Source organism: Dasypus novemcinctus, chromosome 8 (assembly GCF_030445035.2).
Source record: "Dasypus novemcinctus isolate mDasNov1 chromosome 8, mDasNov1.1.hap2, whole genome shotgun sequence".
Taxonomy (NCBI): domain Eukaryota; kingdom Metazoa; phylum Chordata; class Mammalia; order Cingulata; family Dasypodidae; genus Dasypus; species Dasypus novemcinctus.
The window spans coordinates 92,001,449-92,024,400 of record NC_080680.1 but is presented as its reverse complement, the minus strand read 5'-3'; the positions used below and the strand labels follow the sequence as shown (position 1 = coordinate 92,024,400).

The window sequence follows — 22,952 nt, the reverse complement described above, 5'->3', positions numbered from 1 at the left end:
AACCAGCTGCACTCCGGTTCTTATCTCAGGGTCTGCTTCTTATCCCAAGACACCACATTATTTGGAAAGATACACATAGGAAAAGGCCAAACAAGAGTGCTTCTTTGGGAATGAGCTTAAGAAACCAAAAATTTACTCTTTATACAATTATTTAATTTTAAATAATTCTTTATTATCATTTTAAAAACATAAAAATATTTCCAAAAATCCATGAGCCAGGTCTTATTAGGTCCAATGCGGGACTGAGTGAGTGAGTTGATCTTTGGGGAGAAGGCAAGTTCCAAGTTTTTTTGCACTGACTGGCAGCTGAGTTGGGATATGGTGGCCTCTTGAGTTGTCCCATGGTCACTTTTGGGGTCATCATCACCCATGACCTTGGCCCTGACATGAAGCCTGTACCTATCCTGCACAGCTATGGTCACCGTCCGTGGCTGGTGGGTGTGGTGGACAGACGTGGCTGGATCAGACACTTCCGTTACAGACCAGCTGACAGCGCCTCGCCTTCTCCAGTCCCGAGCAGAATTGCTGGGCGAGGGTTAATCAACATTCAGTCATGTTTCCAAGTTTAAATGGAGCATTTGTTTAATTATGTGTAAGTAGCAATACATTGTGGCCATTATCTAAATCACTATTTTATTTCCTGGATGTGGTTTCATAATGCAGGGTTTCTGCTCCAGCCTAGCATCATTAACAGAGAAGAGTTAATGAATATAAAAGCGTAAAGGCTAATTACACTTTAATTTACAATCATGGTCTCATTTTGGGACCACATGAAATCTGTTTTGAAAACAATTAAATAAAAAACCCCGCTCCTGCCCTGGTAAGTGGAGGGACCCCGGCCAGGAGCCCAGCTCCGTCTGCCACGCCGAGGCTGGGCGGCATTGCCTGGCACCGATCCTCTCCCTGGCGCCATTACTGCGAGGCTGGCGAGGCCAAGTTCAGCGCCCTGTGACTCCGTCTTTTGTCTCCAGCAATTTTCCTCTTGCTTTCAGTGTCTGCTGTTTTTACTGCCAGGGAGAGTTGGGGGAGCTCCTCGTAGAGCCCCTGTGGTGTGACCACGCTGCTCTGACGTAGCCTTACACAGAGGAAGCCAACTGGAATTATCTCGTGTTTTTAAAAGTGAAGGTGATGGAAGGTGGGGGTGGACAGGGACACCGACATTTACCAAGTTCCTGCTGTGTGCCAGGCATGATGCTGGATACTTTTACTCGTATTATTCATTCTTTGAAATTGCTTATCAATAGCAATTAGTCCCCCTTAAATTTTATTAGTCCCCCTCGAATATTTAATGGAACTGTGGAATCATTAATTTTCTTATAATTTTCTAATAATGGCGTTGTAGTTGTGTAGAAGGAGGTCCTTATTGTTAGGAGATGAAAAGAAGTTTGGGGTTGTCTTAGCTTGCCAGGGTTGCTAAGACAAATACCACACAATGTGTTGGTTTTAACAGCGGGAATTCATTGTTTCATGGTTCGGAGGCTAGGAGTCCAAAATCAAGGTCTCGAGAGGCCATGCTTCTCCTGGAATCTGGAGCCTTCTGGTGCTGGTTTGCTGCAATCCTTGGGGTTCCTTGGCTGGCATCTCTGCCTGAAACACATGGCTCTGTCTCCTTGATCTCTTCTTGTGGCTTCTTCTGACTTCTGGTTTCTACTGACTGCATCTGAATTTCCTCTGCTTTGTAAGGACCCCGGGCAGATAGATTAAGGCCCACTCTGATTCAGTTTGGCTTTATCTGAAAACGATATTCGAAGATCCTCTTCACAGATGAGCCCACGTCTTAACTAATAATCACGTCTTCAAAGGTCCTGTTTGCAAATGGGTCACACCCACAGGAACACTGGCCTGAACATGCCTTTTGTGGGGTACATGATCCAATCCCCAACAGAGGTAGAGGTTCATGTCTGCCACTCACAAGTGGTTCAGAAAAAAACAAATTATATCCATCCATCCACCCATCCACCCACCCACCCACCCATCCATCCATCCATCCATCCATCCATCCATCCATCCATCCATCCATCCATCCATCTAGCTATCTATCTATCTATCTGACAGAGATAGAGACAGAGAGTCAAAGAGAAAGCTGACATGGTAAAGACTTGTTGAATGTAGATAGAGGGTGATAGGCATTCCTTGTACAATTCTGTCAACCTTTCTGTGTTTTTGAAAAATCTTATGAGGGAACCAGACATGGCTCAAGTAGTTGGGTGCCCACCTACCACATGGGAGGTCCCAGGTTTGGTTCCCAGTGCCTCCTAAAGAAGAACAGCAAGACAGTGAATTGGCTTGCCAGGCTGGCATGGTGACCTGATACAATGAGATGATACAATGAAGAGACACAGTGAGGAAACACAATGAGAGACACAACGAGTGGGAGTGGAGGTGGCCCCTCCCACATGGGAGGTCCTGGGTTCGGTTCCTCCTAAAAAGAACAGGAGCACACAACAAACAGACATACAGAGCAGACAGCAAGTGCAAACAAGGTGGGGGAAGAAAGAAAGAAAAGAAATCTTTAAAAAAAATCTTATGATAAAATTTGGGAAGAAAAGACACTATCCCCACTGACTTCTGTATAACCTGCTTGACCTTCTTCACTTGTCAAATTCCTTTCTCCCCATTGAAATCAAAGATCCATTTACACCCAGCCTTTGTCCCTCTAACTTGGCATATGAACTAGCGGAGTCTACAATAAGAGTAAATCAAATAAATGTGCAAAAAGCAAAACAGGAAAATAAAGTTTTATTTGGTCTCATGTGGCTGCTTCTTTTCCCCCTCTCCAAAGACCAGGGACTGTCAAGAGAGGGGTGGTGCAAGTGGGGCCAGCTGCCTTTTCCTTCCGAGACCCTTCAGGCTTCCCTTGTAAAGAATAATAGTTAAAAAAAAAAATCCCACCAGTTATTGCCCACTAATGGCAAGGAGTGCATAAATGGGGGGCGGGGGAGTAGGGGACACGACCCTCTCAGTCAAGATTGGTGAAGGCTAACCTGCTGCTACCTTTAGACACTCATCCTCAGGAGCCACGGGAGGTGGGCTGCCCGTGGCAGCACTGTTTATTATGGTAAAAATAAAACTAGGGGAAGCAGTTGTGGCTCAACTGCTAGAGCATTTGCCTACCATATGGAGGGGCCAGGGTTCGATACCCTGGGCCTCCTGACCCATGTGGTGAGCTGGCCCACACGTGGTGCTGCCGTGCAAAAGGAGTGCCGTGCCACACAGGGGTGTCCCCCGCATAGGGGAGCCCCACGTGCAAGGAGTGCACCCCGCAAGGACAGCCGCCCAGCATGAATGAAGTGCAGCCTGCCAGGAGTGGCGCCAAACACACAGAGAGCTGACGCAGCCAGAAGGTGCTGCATGACAAGAATGCAAGCGGACATAGAAGAACACACAGCAAATGGACACAGAGCGTAGACAACGGCGGGGGGCGGGGCGGGGGGAGCCAGGGAGAGAAATAAATAAAAAATAAATCTTTAAAAAATAAAAATTAAAAAAAATAAAACTAGAGGCAACCTAAATTAACGAGTTTTTCAATGAGATGAAAGAATAGCAATGAGAGAACAATAGCTGATAAAATCAGTACAATCTCAATGCTGTTAGAAAAAATGATGTGCATAGAAAAATATGAAAAGAAATGTGAAACATTTCAGCTTGAGCAATACAGTACTTTTTGAAACTTTCTGTATTTCTAGACAGGTTTTGGTGGGTTTCCCAGCTCAGAAACCTCTGGGCCGCGCTCCCCACCCATGTGTTCCGGCTGCCACGGGCCTCCGTGCCCTTGGCCTTAGCTGATGGGATCAGCCCAGAGTGCCTTCCTCAGTCATTTGGAAGAGGCTGAAGAATTCCGGGCTCAGTCTGCGAATCCGGGAGGTGCCGGGGACATCCGCTAGGTGGGCTGAGGAAGCTGTGTGCAGCAAAGGTGTGGGGCAGACACACAGAGCAGAGACGAGCAGGAGAGCAAGGGCGAGGGTGGGAGAGACGTAACGTGCTTTCTGGACCCCTCGTCCCAGGCCACGGTCCTGACCTTGGGTTTCTTGAGACTCCTCTGTAGCATTTTATTAAATTCCCCTTTTTCATATTTAATCTGGCTTGAGTGGGTTTCTGTTGCAACCAGAATAGTCCTTCTAATATAATGAGCATGTACTACCTTCATAATAGGAAGGAGTAGAATCAATCGGACTCGTGGCCATTTACTGACTGGGCTGGGCGCCTCACGCGGTGCCTCCCGGGCCTCTTTGCTCCGAGACCCATTTCTGGTTCTCCCTGCTCCGCCTTCTTCACAGGACCAGCCTGCACCTGAGTCGCCCAGGTACCTGCAAAGGGCCACCTGGGGAGGACAGGAGGGCAGGTGGAAGGAAAGGCACAGTGTTTCCCCTCTCACCCTGTCATGCACAGTGTCTCCAACAGAGGCTGTGTCTCCTCTAGGCTCTGGCTGTCCCCAGATGGAATTGCCCTGGTCCCCGCTTCTGCCAGGTAGCCCCCTGCAGACCTCACCTCCTCCCTTTGTCCCCCTTACCCCTCAGCTGTGGGGTGAAAGGAGCTTCCTGCTCCCACACTCTGGGTGGCTGCCCCAACCTCTTTGGCTTCTCGGTGCTCTGTCCTTTGTGCAGTTAATTCTCTCTATGCAAATATTGTTTTCCCGGTTGAATTCTGCCTCCTACTTCTTCGCTGTCTCATTTCACCCTTGAAACGCCCCTCTCAGGGAGGGATTCGTATTCCCACTCCGCAGATGAAGAAAATGATTCTCAGAGAAGCCAAATACCGTGCCCCCAAATCACACAGCTTGTCACACACCTCGGAGGCCACGCTGCGTGATCACTACACTTCACAGCTCCACTTTTTATAACCACTTGTTTAGTAAGAAAAGTTATTAAGAAAAACAACAACAACGAAACAACCCATGGACCGCCCCTAAGCTCCAGGGCCTTCCGGCGGGGTAAGTAGAGGGCAGGGCAGCCGCGCGGGTGGCCTGAGCAGGCCTGGGAAACGTCCTCAGGCAGGTCCAGCCCCTCCCAGCCCCAGGGCAGCTCAGGGACTTGCCTTGAACCCACCAGCTGTGAGACCCTGGGCATGTGGCTTGACTTGCGGAGAGAACTCACGTGGAGAAGGTGAGATCCGTGCGACGCCCCTGGGGTCGCAGGGCCTGGCGCAGGCCAGGTGCCTCAGAGACCGGTTGCCGAGTGAACTCACAGTGGTCAAAGCGCCCACACACGGCCCGGCCCGTCTCGCCCAATCCTTGGCACTGAGTTCCCTCGCTCTGGGGCCGGCAGGGGCTCGCGCCCGGACGGAGGAGAGCGGGAAAGTGCACGAGGCCACCCGCGCTTAGCAGCCTCAGTCCCCGCGGGAGCCTTGGCCGCTTTCACGTGTTCTTCATTTACTCATGATGCCTCTGGCTTCAAAAATATGCTTGTCTCTAATATCCATGAAACTTTGGGCTGGAAGCGCTGGTTATATTTTTTTCTGATACCGGTGAGAAAAAATGTGCCGGGGAGCACCTGGGGAACTGTCCCTCCCACCCGCCTGGAGGCTCCTAGTCATTAGCAGCGTGGGCTCCGGAGAGGGCCGACCTGGGTGCAAACTGGGGCGCCCTGTCTTGGGCTGGGGGCGCTGGGCAAATGACCTCATCTCCTCAGGCGTCACAACTGGCATCGTCGTGGCTACTGCTGGGGGTCCTGCAGGGAAAGCGCTGGGGCCAAGGCCTGGGGAACCGGCCGCACTGGTGGCTGTGGTTACTCTGATGATTTCACTGTCCGCGGCCCTTTGCGGGTCCCTTGCGGTTAGCGGGGTGCGGCCCGAGGCGCGCGGCGCGGACGTGGGGGCGGCGCCCTCGGCCCCCGTGGCTGCTGAGGATGGAGAGTCGCGCCCCCGAGCCCCCGGAGCAGGATTTACGGCCTGCAGACGCGAGCGCCCGCGGGGCTGCTGACGCGGGAACTTTGCAGCATTTACGGCGCCGCAGCCGCTGCGAGTGCGGGAGGCTGGAGGAGCGGGGGTGGGCCTGACCTCCTTGTGACCTTCCACCCCTGGTGCCCCGCAGCACCTCGGTGGAGACCCCCTTTGTGTAGTCAAAGCAGACTCCCGGCCCTGGGCACTTAGGCAATTAGGTGGAACCTGAGCTTGCGCTTCAGACCCACCCGGCCGCAAATCCAGTCCCACCACTGGAAAGCTGTGTGGCTCTGGGCACATTGCTTCACCTCTCTGAGCCTCAGTCGCCTTAGGTGTAGGAAGGCGGTAATGATGACACCTACCTCGTGGGCTCAGCGTTCAACAAGTCCTCACTGAGCCCCTGGCGGGGCCAAGCCTGGAGGCAGGCGGTGGGCCGGCAGCGGCGAGCAGATGAGTCGCTGCCTGTCCTTGTGGGGACATTATGGGGAAGAGGGGACCTCTGTTGTAACAGTGCTAACAATGGCCGTGTTTATTCGCCCTCACCGTGGGTCCAGCTCCGTGCGGGACGTGCTGACTGTTCCCCTGGCACCGACACCTGCGGGGTGGGCACCGTGCTGCCCCTGTCAGTGCGTGTCAGAGACTCCACTCAGGCTGGACTGGCGCAGGCAGTGACCCCTCTGTGCCACTGCCTCCAGCTGCCTCAGTTTCCCCAGCTACACCCTGTTGCAGGGTTGACTGAGGATTCGTGAAGGTCGTGCTGTGAGGGGGCCAGCCGGGCGCTGACTCAGTCAGCGTCACCCCTTGAGGGCTGCATTCCCACCTGGGGGAGTCCTTTTGGTCCTTTCAGAAGTTCGGAATCTACAATGTTTGGGGATGAGGTACACCTGATGCTACCTCGGGGGCAGGCTGACTTTCCCGACCCCCTCCCCCTCCTCTGCTGCCAGGAGGACCCCTCGCCCGCCTCAGTTCCTCTCAGGGCTGGTGGGACAAGCAGCTTCTTGCCATTTTTGACCTGATTCTCCTAGAGCTGCAGGGCACAGTTATTCAGGCTGTGCACTGCACAGCCCTAGGAGAACTGTTCAGGTCATAGACATGGGAGATTTTCCAAAGTTAGGACAATTTTCTGAAAGATAAGAGTAAAGTGGAAGTAAGGATACCTCTTCCTACTCTCACAGAGATAGCGTGTGAACCAGGAGGGTTCCACTCTGGGCGTTTGACAACCCTGCCTGGTGCGCAGAGTTCTTCTTTCAAAGCTCTGCTCCGTGGGCTCTCCCAGAGGGGCCTTTGTCAACGTCCTGGGGCGGCATCCTGCCCACTTCCTACCGAGGGCTCCCCCAGCCCACTGACCCTCTCTGCCAGAGCTGGGCCGACCCTGGGTAGCCTGTCACCACCTGTGTCCAGGTCTGGCTCCTGGCTGCAGGCTGTGAGCTCCTGAAGGCAGTGATGGCGGCTTGGATTACGAACCAGCCCGCCACCTGGCCTCCGCCTCTGCCCGAGGAGCAAGCCATGGGCCTCCTGCAGGCCACGCGGGGAGCCCGAGGCGTAGCCGAGAGGGCCAGGCAAGGCCCCTCCACGCCCGTTCTCCAGATGGGAACACAGAGGGGGAAGCCCTTGCCCGCGTGTCCACAGGGAGTTCCGGTCCAGGCCTCCTGCTTCCCCACCGGGGCTGTTGGTACCTGCTGCCCACTGCATGGCGGGAAAGCAGGCAAGGGACGCAGGGAGGCTGGCGATGCGACAAGGAAGCGCAGCTACCCAGGCCTCCGCTCCCCCACCCCACTCCTTTCCACCGCAAGCTACTTCCTGCTAATTATGTCTTGGGCAAGTTTCCGACAAAGAGCCAAGATGTTCAATTCCTTGGGGACTGATTCTATGGCAGCACTGGGGAGGGGGGGCATCTGGAGCCCTGGGCGGGGGGCCTGGGTGAAGACCCCGCTTTGCAGCTGCCTGGACCCAAAGTAATCGCCCCCCCCTCAAACCCCTCCCCCACCCCAGCGCCCCTCCTCATCCCATCCACTTCATCCTTCTGAGATTTATTCCCGGGCTGCAGAGCCTGGAAATAATTTGCTGACAAAGCCCCGTCCCCGGCAGGTGCTTTAATTGGTTTTGTGGGAGCAGGTCTGGGAACATCTATTTAGAAGGAAATAGAAATTATGGCGGTGCCGCCTGTCCTTTCTCCGTAATGGGGACTGCAGAGTGTGGGGGGAAGCGGGGAAGGCTGCTCTGAGGGGAGCAGGTCACTGGGAGTCCTTGGGGGTGGGGTGAGGGAGGTGCGGGGCCTGAGGTGCGGGGGCAGGGGGCAGTGGGCGGAGGGACGGCAGGACACCCCCCACCCCGTGACGCCCGCTCTGCTCCGCCCCAGGCCCCCGGGCAGGGCGGCTTCTCGCCCCGCAGAGCTGAGGGGAGGGGCAGTGCGGCCAGGGCTGGACGGCGGGGCTGAGGGGAGCGTCTGACTCAAGGAGATCCGCCTAGAGGCCACCTTCCAAGACACACAAGACCTGCCACTCCTCCCAGGCCTCGGACGTGGCTCCCCACGGCCCTCGGAGTGAAGCCGAGTTCCTGAGCTTGACGTTCCAGGTCGCTCCTGGTCTAACCCTTGATGGCCTCCCCAGTCACCCTTCACTCGGCCCCACAATGCTCCAGACCAATCGCCTCTCGTCTTCCCTGGTGGGTTCCTGGTGCCCCACGCTGCTAATCCTGAAATTGCCCCCAACAGAAGGGAGCACCATTTCCCTCATTTTACAAATGACAAATATGGAGGCTCAGAACAGCTAAGTCACCTGCTGGAGGCCACACAGCAAGGTTAGGACTCGAAGTTAAGACTGTCTGATACCTGAGCCCATACTCTCCAACTACCAAGCTTACAGCCCGAATTATCCGAGCTCCCTCAGGCCTCAAGCACCGAGTGGTCTCCCGAAATACCCCTCCCTACATTTTCCACTGGCAAACTCCTACTCGCCTTTCAAAGCCCATTTGATGTGACTTCCTTGGGGCAGCCTTTCCTGATACCCCTCCTTCTAGCGTCTCCTCTCGGCTCCCAGCCCCAAGTCCTCCATCTCAGCTCTTGTCTCCGGGTTTGTCAGGGCCTGTATCTGTGTCTGTTCCCTTACCCGCCTCCCCCCCTTCCCCAGACGGGGCACTCCTCCAGGGCAGAAGAGCCGGCCGGGCTTCCCTGCCACGGTGGGGTTTGTCCAGGGTTTGTCCGGCTGAACTGCTGTTGACCAACAAGGCAGGGCCTGCAGTCCAGTCCCGGAGGCTCAGATGGGCCCTGGGGTCCTGGGGCCGTGTCTTGCCTGGGGTTTTGAGCGGCCTAGGCCATGGCTGTTCTGCGTGGCCCGGGCCAGGCCCCTGCCTCTGTGGACTCACCCTGCCCATCTGTAAACCAGGGGGGTCAACCTGGGGGTGTCTGACACATGCGGACTCTCTGTTCCTTGGGCTGTAACCTCACACCATGCTGCAGCCCATGCGACTGAGACTCGGGTGACGTGTGTGTGAACGGGTGGCTGCTGTCCATGCCAGGAGGGTCACAGCCCAGGGCCAGTGTGATGTCCATCCCAACCTGGGTTCCAGGGGCCGGCCGAGGACGGGGCTGGGTGACCCTCGAATCAGGCCTTAGATCTCGGGTCTGTGCCTCCCCTGCTGCGTGTGGCCTCCCGCAGGCCCCTGACCTCACCGAGTCTGCTCTGCTCACCTGTGGAGCGGGGTAACTGATACCGTCCACAGCGCTGACGTGACGGGAGCATCGCCGGCTCCATGTCCTCTTGTAACGTGGGATGCCACATCCCTGCCGGGCACAGTGGTGGCTGCGGGCACCTGAAGAAGCCTAGACAAATGCACAGAGACTAGACCAGAGCAGAGGGGCCGGCGGGGGGCTTGGCTTCCCCCATCCACAGTGGGAGTGGGCTAGGTCTCTAAGGGTCCTTTTTCCTGGTATGACCTTCCGAAGAATCCAGAACAGTGCTAAATGGGTGGGTGCAGTCCCTGAGGACAGAAGGGTGAAATGTGGGTGCGGGGCTCAGAGGAGGGCTGGGGGCTGGGGTGGAGGAGGTAGGCACAACTTCCTGGGTGGGAGGGGTATATGGGCGGTCAGGGCTGGGGAGGGCAGCCTGGGCAAAGGTCTGGAAGGCTCGGCGACGAGTTCAGGTGCTCCAGCTCCAGCGGCCCCGGAGTCACGGCCCAGTCCCCCTTTCCCTACTTGGGCGCGAGCCTCAGCGTCTTCTGTAAAACGTCACAACCGTTCCAGTGGTGGTGGCGGGTGACCTCAAGGAAGGCCTGGGCCGCCTGGACATCTTGGAATCCCCTTCCCCCGGGGCTGAGGCCCAGAAGCGGCGACAGCACCCGGGAGGGACCGCCCGCCGCAGGCCGCGGCCGTGACGTGGCGGCGCGGGGGGCGCGCCCCGGGGGGGGAAGGGACGGGAGAGCCGCGCAGCGCCCCGCCGCGCGCGGGGGCGCCCCGGGCCGCAGTCCTGGCGGCGGAGCGTAGGTGGCGCCACGGCGCTGCAGCTGGGCCTCCCGGGCGGGCCCGCCGGGCGCAGGGGCGGCGCGGAGCGGCGACCGCGGGGCACGCACCTCCCCGCGCCGTGTGTCCCCGCGGTTCTCGGTCCCGCGTGTCCGTCGTCGCCGCAGCGCCGCGATGGCTTTGGGGGTGGGTTTGGGGCACCAGGGGTCGCACTGCTGCGGGCCGAGCGGGCGGGCACGGCCGTGGACCCCCCGCGCTCCCCTCCCGCCGCTGCCCCGCTGCCCGCAGCCGCCCGCGCAGCTCGGCGGGGGTCTCGGCAGGGGTCTCGGCAGGGGTCGCGGTGACCAAGGCGCCGGCAGCCTGGGCCCCTGCACCCTCGGGCCTTCCCGGGCAGCGCAGGCCCGTGCGCCCCGGGCTCCGCCGTGCAGCGGCGCGCGTCGGTGTCCGTGTGTCAGGGGATGCGGAGCCCCGCGCGTCGTGGGAGTGGCCCCGGGTGGAACGGGGCCGTGGTGCGGGGCTCGGGGGGAGGCCGGTGCGTGTGGGCGGGGGGGCGGGCGGCTGTGCGGGGAGCCGGCGCTGTGCGCGGGCGTGCGCCCCGGCGGGCTCGGGCCTCTCCTTTGTTCCAGCTGCAGGCGCTGCGGGCGGGGGTCGGGGTGAGGAGCGGAGGTCCCGGCCGCGAGCAGCGAGCGAGGGGGCCGTGAGTGTGGTCAGCGATACCGGGTGTGGGCTGTCGGGTCCCTTCCTCCTTTCTGCACTTCCCATCTCTGGGTTCCCTGGACTCTTTTTCCAAAGGAAAAGACTGGAATGGAGAAATGGTCACGAGCCCTCTTTGGAGGAAACGGGAGCCCCCGGCTGTGTCGTGGGAGCGGGGAGGGTCTTGGTCGAGCATCCCCTTAAGTCCGCAGGGGAGTCGCCTCCTTGTCGCCCAGATGCCAAGTGGCGTTTGCTCCCCGGGGGGGACTTGTGAGCTGAGGGAGACGCTCTGGGGCTGAACTTCGGGGGGGAGGGGGTGACCCTGCCTCAAACCAGCACAGAAGGAAGGAGCTTGGAGGTGGTGAGCTCCCCGGGGCCGGAGGGGGGTGAGGCCAGGGCTTGTAGGTGGCGCCTGCTGAATGCCCCGGTTTCCTGAGCAGCTGCCCTAGGCTGGGGTTCGCCGTGGGAGCGGGAAGGTGGCTGGGGAGAGAGTTTAGAGGGGAGCAGGGCAGGCAGGACTTGTCTGCTATGGCCCGCACTGAAGGGAGGGGTGCGCCCTGCGGGAGCCAAAGCCTGGAAGGCCTCCACACTAGAACAAAAGAAATGTGGACTTTGCCCCTGACCCTCTCCCCACCCTCTTCCCCCTTTCACAAGGTTTCAGAGCTTGGGAGGAACTTGCTGTGTGATCTGAGGGTGTTCTTTAACCTCTCTGAGCCCAACCCTCAGGTCAATGATTCTCTTGGTCACATTTGTGAGGCCTCCTGCCCATCCCCTTCTCTTTGTTTCTGGCCACCCCCTGCCTCCTCCCCTCTGACCCACTCACCACTGGACAGCCGGCGCCTCTTAAACCCAGACGTGACCCTGAACCTCCCCCACTGAAAACCCAGATACACTCCTTATTGCCCAAAGCACTGAGTCCTGAGTCCGCACGAGGTCGCCAGGGCCCTGCCTGCACCCCCAACTCCCGGCTGCTCCCCCGCCCGCTGCGGCCGTGCAGAGGCCGGCCCTGTGCCAGGGCCACCTGCGCTCTCCCCCGCCGCCGCGGGGAGTTTGCGTCGGGACCCTCCTCTCCCCTGGTTGTGGAACCATGTGCAAGTCACACGCTCTCTGAGCCTCAGCTGCCTCTTCCACAGGACGGGGGAGATAATATGGGGGTCCTCCTCCCAGGGGCGCAGAGGGGCCTGCAGGGTGGTCGGCACCGGGCTGTCCCGAAAGGGCGGGGCCTGCGTGCCCGGGACTGCGCTGTCCCCTCGGTGCCTGCCGGGGGAGCCCAGCGCCGCGGAAGCGGCTCTCCGGGAGCCCGTGCTCATCCCTCCCCACAGAGGCCGGCCACCCTGCTCTGCGCCGCCGGCTTTGTTCCCGTGGGTGTGACGCTGAAGTGGCCCCATCACCACCCACAGGGCTGCTCGCCTCTTCAGCTGACGTCTCCCAGGACTCTGACCCCGGCGGCGGAGGCTGGGGAGGGGGCACATGGCCTCGGGGGCAGAGAGCCCCGACAGGGACCTGGAGAATAAAGACGCTAGGGTTTGATGTCATTTTCAAATAATTGCAGCTCTCAAGAAAGACTCAGCGTCGTATCCCAGACAAGCGCGTTTCTCCCCAAATGCTCGGTTTTTCGATGTTTTTGTTCTCTACGTTGATGAAAAATGTGCTCCTTTCTCATTACCGGAGAACAAAGGGAATGGTGGCTTCTATTTACCACCTACCTGGTCTCGTGTCCTTCTGTCCGAGACCCGTAGCTGACCACGGTAAAACGTTCCTGCCCCTGGGAAGCTGGGGGGCGGCGCGGGGAGGGGACACGAGCCCCCTGCCCGCACGCCGAGCTTTCCTCTCAGGGCGCACGAGGGGCGCGGCACGGGGACACGGGCCGGGGAGGATTTGAAGGATGCGCAGGGCGGGGGATGAATACATTTCTTCACTCAACAACGGTCTTTTATTGAGCGCCTTCTGTTTGCCAGGCTCCAGGCTAAGTAAGCATCGTGAGCCCTGCCTCCTCGGAGCTCCCTGTCGACCAGCGGACACGCGTGCAGGACGCGGTGCTTGAGTTCAAGGAGGATGAAAGCCAGCAGGTCCGGTTTCCACTAGGGCTTCCGGGAGCTGAGACCTCCAGGCTGTGTGGATAAGGGGCCCAAAGGGACAGAGTCTAGACCGAGGAGCCTCTCGGCTGTACCAGGAAGGACGTGGGTTTTCGAGCACTGGAGAGCGAGCCCTGGAGCCAGGGCTCTGGGAAGGGCGAATGGTGGGAGCCGGCGGCCCCAGCCAGCGGGGAGTAGCCACTGGAGAGAGATGTTTCTGTTTTTTGTTTTTAGGAGGCGCTGGGGCTTCTAACCTGGGACGGCGTACGTGGGAAGCAGGTGCTCACCCGCTGAGCTACCCCTGCTCACGTCGAGGGTTTTCATTTGTTTGTTTGTTTTTAGGAGGTACCAGAGAGTGAACCTGGGAGCTCGGACATGGCGAGCAGGCACTCACCCACTGGAACTATCTTTGCTCCCACACTGGAGAGTTTTAAGCAAGGCAGGGGCCAGTTATAACTGGATCTGGATTTCTCAGGATGACTAATAAGGCGGGAAAGGGGTGAGGGGCTGTTGCCCGTGTCCAGGGAGAGGTGGGGGTGGCTGGCGGACCCCAGGGAGGAGGCGGTGGCGTGGGGAGAAGTGGTGGGATTGGGAGGGGTTTTGTGAGGGAGGTGACGGGAGCTGCTGCGGGGTGGGACGTGGGGAGTGAGGCGGTGCGGGGGTCCCCAGGTTTGGCTTGTCCATCAGAGTGGGTGGAGGTGCCGCTGCTGGGAGGAGGAGCTGGTCTGAGCCCCCGGCTCTGCCTGCTGGGTGCCCTGGTGAGCTGTCAGCCCTTAGTCCATGCCAAGCCCTGGAACTGAGGGCCCAAGCAGCCATCCACGTTGGACATCATGCCATGCAGGCCTCAAGAGTCAGATTTGTCTCCTAATTGTTAAGGAATGTGCGTACCTGGGCAGGTGTGCCCGTGGCCATGACTGGGGGTGGGCTGCTTACCTGCCGTGGGGCCCACCTTTAGGTCCTTTCTGGTAGACGCTCAGCCCTACCCAGTCCTGGCCCTCAGGTCTGGCACTCTGGAGCACAGGCCCTGTTGTTAGAGGGACAGGAAGGGGATAGGGAAGGAGGGAGGGTCAGGCCAGACTGCCTCGGGTGGGCAGATAGGTGGCATCGCCCAGGCCCTAGCCTCCCTGGTGTCCTGGTCAGAACAGACCTGGGCTCAAAACCTGCCAGTCCCTTGTAGCGTGGGCCAATGGGGGGAGCCTGGATCTGGCCCAGGGTGCCTGCATGGGGAGGGGCAAGGAGCACTGTCTCTGGAGTCACAGAGATCTGGATTCAAATTCTGATTTTCCCACATACTGGTTCTATATTGGGCAGCTGTGCCTCTATGACCTTCGGTCTCCTCATCTGGAAAATGGGAATAATGATAATCCCCACTTCCTCATAGGGTTGTTTGTGATTAAAATCAGGTCATGTGTGAAGTACTTGGCACAGCACACAGTAAATTCTCAATACCTTTTAACTATTACAGAATGTGGAAGCACTTACCTCCAGACCTCCGCAAATGCTGTTCCCTCCACTCAAATGTCCTCGCTGTCCTGTCCTCTTGGTGAACTCCTCCCCATCCTTGAATGCTCAAGAGGGGGTCTTCTCTTGGAAGCTCCTCTGAGCCCCTCCCAGTGCCCAGCAGACTTGCTTCCTGCCCCCAGCAGGGTGCCTTGTGCCTGGGGTGCCCCCCCCCGGTGCCCCCCCCCCCCCCCCCCCGGCAGCTGCGCACCAATGACTGTCTCCCTTCTCCTAGGCTGACTGCAGGGTGCTGGGTCTGATCTTTCTGTCTGTCTCCACAGGCCCCCAGATTCCTGAGATTTCCAGCTTCCCACTCTGAGCTGCAGAAACCCTTCCCCTCGGGCAAGCAAGGCCAGGGCTGGGGCTGGTAAGGAGAGCCTGGGTAGGCCGAACAGGAGGGTGTGGGATGCTGCACACTTTAGGGGGCGCCAGATCCAAGCCAGCCTGGGCTGGGCCAGGCGTGGGGCGGGAGGGGGCTGGAGGGGGCCGGGTGGGCCATGGTATCCTGTGGGGGAGGACGGAGGTTGAACCCAGGTGGGAGAGGCGGCGCCACCTTAGTATAGGGCACCCTTGGCCCCAAATACAAGTACCAAGAAATGTGGGGATCCCTGGCGGGGGCCAAGGCCCACAAAGACACCTGGTCGGGGCCCAAGGGCATGGGCAGTCCACCGAGGCTCGCCGCTCCCCTGCCCTGGGCATGGGGCACTTCCAGGCCTTTCTCCTCAACTGGAATGGGAAGCCCAGGCGGCGTGGCGCTGGGTTTTGATTGGAGAGGAGGGACTTTATGGCCTCAGTGAGGGGAAGGAGCAGGCAGGCAGGGGGTAGATGGCTTTCCCGGAATCCCAGATCGTGCTTTAATAATTTGTTTCAGAATTAATGTCCATTCACGCCGTCTTCCCTGTTCCAGCTCATTGGCAGATTAAATAAAAACCCACACCCCCTCCCACTATCCCCCGAATGGAGGGAGACCAGCCCTGTTCCTTCTGGCTGGGCTGGCTGCCTGAAGCCAGCGCAGGAAATAAATCTCTCAGAGAAAACCACTTTGCTCGCACGATTTCAATCCAGCGGGGCACAGTGGCCCCCGTCATGTCTTGTTTTATTTAGCTGATAATCTTTTATTGTATCCGGAGACCCTGCAGAAGCACCACGTCTTTACGGAGCAAAGCCCATGCTCTCGTCCTCTCCCAGCCTCTTGCTTGCTGCAGGTGGTGGTGCCAGGTGCGCGGAGGAGTGGCCAGGCCGGGGCCTTTGTGCGGTGCAGCCCGCAGCACTCGCCTCCTTCTGGGTGCCGGGTCTCCCAGACGAATGCGGAGAAGCCCAGCAGCCAAAGAGGACGAGGGCGGAAGTCCCGCCAAGGAAATTCAGCCATTCATTTCAACAAATACGAATGAGTACCGTCTCTGTGCCAGACTCTGGGAATCAGGGGCGATCAGACACACAGACAGACAGACACACAGACAGGTTCCTGCCTTCCTAGAGGTATCGCCTCTCTGTGGTGCTGCCTGTGTCTTACTCTATCACCTGATTAAAATTTCTTGCTCTTGTACCATTTTCTCTGGCTTGGGCTTATTTGTTTTTTTCCTTTTTTTTTTTTTTTTTTTTAAGATTTATTTCTCTCTCTCTTTTTTTTAAAGATTTATTTCTGTCCCCTCCCCCTCGCCCCCCCAGTTGTCTGCTCTCTGGCTGCGTGTTCCTCTGACCACTCCCATCCTTATCAGGGGCACGGGAATCTGTGTTTCTTTTTGTTGCGTCATCTTGTTGTGTCAGCTCTCCGTGTGTGCAGTGCCATTCCTGGGCAGGCTGCACTTTCTTTCGCGCTGGGCGGCTCTCCTTACGGGGCGCACTCCTTGCGCGTGGGGCTCCCCTACGCGGGGACACCCCTGCGTGGCAGGGCACTCCTTGCACATATCAGCACTGCACATGGGCCAGCTCATCACATAGGTCAAGGAGGCCCGGGGCTTGAACTGCGGACCTCCATGTGGTAGACGGACGCCCTAACCACTGGGCCAAGTCCACTTCCCTCATTTGGTTTTATTTTATTTGGATTACCAAGGACAGAAACCAAGATATTAATTAATGGTACTTAGAAATATTAGAAGCTGATAACATATTCTAAAAATAAGTAAAAACAAATCTTCACATAAAAGAGGCATGTGATTGGATAATGATAAGAGTGAAAATCCTCAATCTCAAAAGATTACTGCTTCATCCAGTATATAGTTTTTTTCCTATTCTTTTCAGTGTGCCACTTCACACTTATATCAGTTAACCTTGCTATATATTAATAACTTTCCCATCCAGAAAAAGTTCTTTGACTTTATACATCTTATCTGTCTTTCCTAGTTCAACCAGGGCAAGTAGAGTGCTTTGTATTCTCACTGGAGTTTAGTAAATATTATGTAAATAAAGACTTGGTTTTGATCTCTTCAATCATTCTAGTTTTTTTTCCTTTTTTGGGGTGGGTGGGTGGTGGGCTTAAAAACTTATTTTGAAGTAAATATAAGCTTATAGGAAACTCCATCCTGGAGAATCCTAGGGACCCTTCACCAAACTTCCCCAGAGGTCATATCTTGCACGATTATGATATAATGTCAAAACCAGGAAATTGACATTGGTATAATATCGTTAAATAGACTACACCTAATTCAGACTTCAGCAGGTTTATTTATTTATTTATTTCTCTCCCCTTCTGCTCCCCCCCTCCCCGTTCTCTGTGCCTATTTGCTGCGTCTTCTTTGTCCGCTTCTGTTGTTGTCAGCAGCACGGGGATCTGTGTTTCTTTTTGTTGCATCATCTTGTTGTGTCAGCTCTCCGTGTGTGCAGCGCCGTTCCTGGGCAGGCTGCACTTTCTTTGGCGCTGGGCGGCTCTCCTTACAGGATGCACTCCTTGCACATGGGGCTCCCCTACATAGGGGGCACCCCTGCATGGCACGGCACTCCTTGCGCGCATCAGCACTGCGCTTGGGCCAGCTCCACACGGAGCTGGGTTTGAACCTTGGACCTGCTTCCCCCTTTGACTTTCACTCGGCTCCTGGCTATGGCTGCATTGCTTCCTACAAAGTGGATTCCATATGGGTGAGCAAGTGCAGGTGGTCTGGCAGGAAATAAATCTTCCACTCTGGATCCTAAGAGGATTAATGGTATAATAGGGGGAGGAGGAGGCTGGGGACCTGCTTGTATATCTGGGGCCGCCCCTGATTTGCTGTGTGACCTGGCCCAGCTGCTGTGCCTCTCTGTGCCTCATTCCTCCTCTGCAGACCTTGGCTAATCAGATCTGCCTCGCTGAGGGCTATGGGAGGCTCGCTCAGCATTGCCACGTGCAGTGGAGAGGTCAGGAGATAACGTGGGTGCCATCTGACAATGTCCTGATTTCAGACTTTCCTTGCAGGCCTGCCCCTGAGCCAGGCGCTAGAGTGGGGCTTGGAGCGGGACTGCCTAGGCCTTGGGGTCTAATGGGCTCCGGTGCCTCCTGGCAGGAGGTGGCTAAACACCCCCACCAACAAATTCATCTGCATTTGGGCCAGTGAGTGGGCAAGTCCCCGGGCACTGGTATCAGGTAAGACACAAGATGGCCGATTAACTTTGCCTTCCAGGTAAAAATAAATTTTTAGCATAAGCAGGTCTCAAATATTGCCTGGGACACACTTACATTAACACAGTGTTTATTGTTTATCAGGAGGTTCTATATTTGGCGACCCTATCTGAGGAAACTGACCAAGGCGGTGGCTCCAGCCCCCTCTCGGGCTCAAGGACACAAAGGCCATCCCTTGCCACTCAGGAGGGTGAGTGCTGGGAGGCCGCTTCCCAGGCCTGTGCGGCTCTCCCGGAACCGTTCCCATCTCCTGGACAAACATATTTATTGGGCTTGATGGCAAACAGATTATGCTTGTCCCAGGAAGGGCAGCTCGAAAGAGAAAACCTTGAAATCCGGGAAATAATGATGAGGGGAGTTAAATTAAAGTGCATAAAAACCCTCCCGAGAGATAACGTCAGGGTGAGTTACAGGCCTGATAAGGGACTGGGGACTCACAGAGGGGGCTCAGAAAGGTCGCCCAGCGGCGCATGGAGGACCAGGAATCATAAATATGGGGCAAAATGCCCAGCCAGGGTCACCGGGGTGAAAATATTGGGGTCATTCCAAAAACAATTATCCTGCTTGGTTTGCTCTTCAGGTCTTGTAAATCTTTCACCTTTTATAAAAGATTTCTGGGGAAAGAAGCACTTTGGAAGCTTTAACTGATTCTTGTGGCTGCTTGTTGGTGGTTCTACTAAAAGAAAACAAAAAGACAAAGGGGAAAAGGAATTACCCAGCATTCCCAGGAACATAGGGATGGGCTGACAGGTCTCTTTATTCCTTGGCGATTCTGGGCTGCCCTGCATTGTCACTTGCTTCAGTTGGAGTCAGGACACAGTTTAACAGTTTTATTTGTTATGTTTTGAATCCAGTCGTAAGGAGGGATCTTGCTGCCCAGTGGGCCTTGCTCCTTGGGGCAGAGATGGCAGCTATCCTGACCTGCGTGATGGCCATCATGACTGCCAGGGCAGCCATCTTGACTACGATGGTGGTCTCCCCGACTGATGAGGCAGCCATCTTGACTGACGTGGCAGCCATCTTGATCAACATGGCATCCGCCTTGACTGCCACGTATGAAGGCTCATGTACCACACACAGCTCCCGAAGCTGGAGAATGGACTTAGGCTGTGCCTGGCCTCATGCTTACTGTTCTGGTTGCATCCCCTGCTTTTCCATGGTCTGCTCAAGGGATCCTCATTTGAGCCCTAGGCTGGTAGGCAAGCACCAGCAGAAGACAATCATTTGTTCCTTAAATGTTTATCGCTGACCCCTGTGTAAAGGGGGACTTATCAGCCCTGTTTTACAGATGAGGAGACGGAGGCTCAGGGAGGTAAAGTGACTGGCCTAGTGTCACACAAGTAGGGGTGTGTGACAGAGTTGGGATTTCAACCTAGATTTGCAAAACTGCAGGAAACTGTTCTTCCCAGGGTGCCAGGCCTCTCAGTCAAGAACAGCAAAAAGTAAAGAGTGTGGGGTCTGGAGTCAGACAAAGCCTGGTTGAAATGTCTGCCCCGCTTCCCCCTAGCTGTGTGGTCTGGGCAACTTTCCGAGCCTGGCTCTCTGCACCTGTGAAATGGGGATAGGCCTGCTCTGGGGGTGTGACGTGGAGTCTGTGAATTCATGCACCCAGGACATAGGGCCCATGCCTGGAGTCTCAAAGAGGTGGCGTCTCTAAAGATGGAAGCTGTGGTTTATTAAAGGAAGAGTTTCTTCCAATCATCCTTCATAGACTGCCACCAGGATGTAATTATTCTATTTGAATTAACCTTTTGCTGCGGGGGGGCTTGGGCCTCTTCAGGTTCAAGCCAGAATGAGGTGTGGGAGCATCAGGAGTCATGGCTGTGGGCTGCTTGGCCAGAGCATGCCTGTCCAAACTAAGAGTGTTCTCAAAGGAAAGCTCATTCATTCATTCATTCATTCTGCATTTATCCATTCAACAAACATTATTTTGTGTCAGGTCTGTGTGGGTGCTGGGGATATGGCAAGTGGAGAGCAAAACAGACTCAAGTCTTCTCTGCCCAGAGCTCATATCCTAGGAGGAGACTGGAGCCCAGGGGCCTGAGAGGGTGCCATTGGTGTGGTCCAGGAGTGCCGTAATGGGAGCCTGGATGAAGTGGCCCTGATGATCCCCACGGATTATGCCCTGAGGGGTCACCTGGCATTCAGAGAGGTAAAGTGACTTGCCCAAGGTCACTCAGCTAATTGGCACCAGAGTTGGTTTACCTGGCTGCAGACACCATGCTCTCAGCCAGTGGCTGACATGTCTCCCCTGAATGCCTAAAGCAGCATCACCCACCCTGAGTTCTGAGGAACCCCGGTTTTAGAAAGTGAACACAGGCTTTGGCAAAAAGAAAAAAACATTTCTTGGGAAATGCTGCATATGCCACCCCTCCTTGGAGCGACAGCACTGGGCAGTCCATTAAAGGCTCGAGATCCTACAGGAAAGAAATCTGCTTCGCCACGTTCCATATAGCATTTCCTCCAAACTCTGTAGCCACGGAAGTCTTTTGGGGGACTGGGACATCTTTTAACATTCATTCCATTCATTCACCAAATATTTGTTGAGCACGTACTATAAGCCAGGTACTGAAGCGGACAAAGCGGGCATGGCCCTGCCCTCAGGAAGTGGACAGTCTGTGGACCCTGGTTTGGGTCCTGATCTACAGAGGTTACTTCACCCTAAGAAGGATCCCCTGGGCAGGAAGGCGCGTGCAGGAGACCGAAGGGCCACTCCTCCCAACATTACTGACTTCCTGTGGACAGACAGACACTTCCCTGCACTGACCCTCACGCCTGCCGCCCACCTGGGTGGAGAAGCTCTTTGTAAACCTCAATGAACAAGCCAGCTGAGGTGGCAGACACTGGCTGGGGCGCAAACCGTGGCTCGCCTCTGTTGACCAATGCGCTGAATCACGGCATGGAAGTGATAAAAAAGCAGAGCCTCCCGTTTCACTGGATTTCACGTCTCCACATGGTGCATTTCTTATATTCTGGTTAATAATTGTGCAGATGGGACGAGTGGGCCCTCGGAGACCCAGCGCGTCACAACTGTCTGGCGCCTACCACGCTGGCTTCCGGGCTGGTGCTCTCCACGCACAATCTCGCCGAATCCGCCCAGCAACCCCAGGAGGGAGGTTTGATTATTTATGCCCTGAGAGAGCTAGAGGGATTCACCTGAGAAATCTGGCATGGTGACTCGTGGCAAGGGCTGCAGGCCTTGGTCCCTCTGGCCCCAGAAGTACAAGGCTGGCAGGTCCAGTGCTCCAGAGACACCTGGTCTCCTTAGCACCAAAGGGAGCCACGAGAAACCCCCAGACCCTTTTCAAGGCCTTTCCCATCTGTCTTTGGCTGTCCTGAGAGGGGGAGTTAGCAAGATCTGCAGGCCGTGGGCCAGTAATGGGGCCCATGCCTTGCTGGGCGATTGAGTTCTCTTAGGAGACTGGAGAGAGGTGACGATGCCGGTTGAACCCCAGCCGAGGATTCTCCAGCCCACATGCGCAGGCAGGTTTGGGGTTGGGGGTCTGGGGAGGAGAGAAGGTGGATATTTTGGTTTTGTAGTGTGCATGACAAACCCAGTTCTGGAACTCAGCTTGGCAAGAAATAGCACGTGCTTAGATTCAGTAACAATGTTTATGGGAAATTTCTGCCTCTCAGGGAACTCGCCCTACTAGGCATGGGCTGGGGTTCTTGGGTAAGGCCTGGGGGTCCTAGTCCCTGAGTCATCGGCCTGCTGAGGCAGGTGGCCATGGAGACAGTGGCCTGGGGCCTCACCTGCTCCCGGAATGAAAATGGGTTGATAGCTCAAAACAGATGGAAGGTGATCCAGCTCTCGTGGTCCCTGAGTAAAGGTTCCTGTTAGGCCCTCTTGCGGCCAGATTCAGCTCTGGCTCTTTTTCTAAGATGGCCCCTGGCCAGCTACCCCCAGGAACCTCACATGGGGCCTGGCCTGGCTTAGGGGACCCCTCAGTTAGGCCAGCTAATTCAGGACAGCTTTTTCTCTTGAACACATTTTTACCTCTTTAGAACTCGGTTTTGTCAATGGTAGAATTGATATGCTATCCTGACCTTTGTCCCATTTTGGGGCAAGGACATAGTACAGAAAGGTCAGCTGTTGGCAACTGGCAGAGCTGGGATTTGAACCCAGGGAGTTTTGACTCCAGAGCCTAGGTTCTTGGCTCCCTAGGCCATCCTCCCTCTGCTCAGCCTCTGACTGCTGTGGTGAATTTTGCAATACCCCAGGGAGGCCGTCCTTCATAGGCACATTTTTTTTTTTGGTAAGGAAACTGAGATTTGTGACATGTTCCCAGAAATCCAGGGTTTGGTTCAGACATTCCCCCCCCCAGGAGAGTAACCTCCAAGATGAGGTGAGCACAGAGGTTTGGGGTAACATAGTTTCTAGAACTTTCCTAATTTACAGCCTCCCCCAGCCCTTTCTCCAGTGCACATCAGCTACCCCCTTAAAATAGTCAAGGGCTTGAAGAATGCTAAAAATTTAATGTATGTTAAAAGGGTATTAAATTCTAAACTAAAATTTACATGGAAATATGACATTAAAATATTTTTAGCTTTCAGGAAGCTGGGGGCTGGAATGCTATAATATAGACAAATTTTATCATTTTAAAAAGAATTAGCCTCACAGAATTTCTCATGTATTCACAGAGAGTTAATGCATAAAGATGTGAACTTGGCCTGGGGCTACTGAGCGAAAGCAGGAGGGAGTGGGAAGAGAGCGCCCGCTGGGGGGCGCGGGGAGCCTTCGCGGGAGGACCCGGGCTGT

At 56.0% G+C, this 22,952-nt stretch overlaps 1 long non-coding RNA gene across 2 annotated transcripts; it reads left to right on the top strand.

The window, feature by feature from the left end:
- Positions 1–10,893: 10,893 nt before the first annotated feature.
- LOC105746601 (uncharacterized) lies at positions 10,894–22,802 on the top strand. Of its 2 annotated transcripts, XR_011649458.1 has the most exons (8): positions 10,894–11,030; positions 12,985–13,095; positions 13,444–13,600; positions 14,883–14,968; positions 15,790–16,080; positions 17,990–18,157; positions 18,278–18,383; positions 19,048–22,802. It is a non-coding gene; the product is annotated as an uncharacterized lncRNA (long non-coding RNA). The 2 variants fall into 2 exon arrangements; XR_011649459.1 differs by lacking the exons at positions 10,894–11,030; positions 12,985–13,095; positions 13,444–13,600; ... (1 more) ...; positions 18,278–18,383; positions 19,048–22,802 and adding an exon at positions 13,771–13,981 and having other exon boundaries at positions 15,790–16,147.
- The last annotated feature ends 150 nt before the right edge of the window (positions 22,803–22,952 follow it).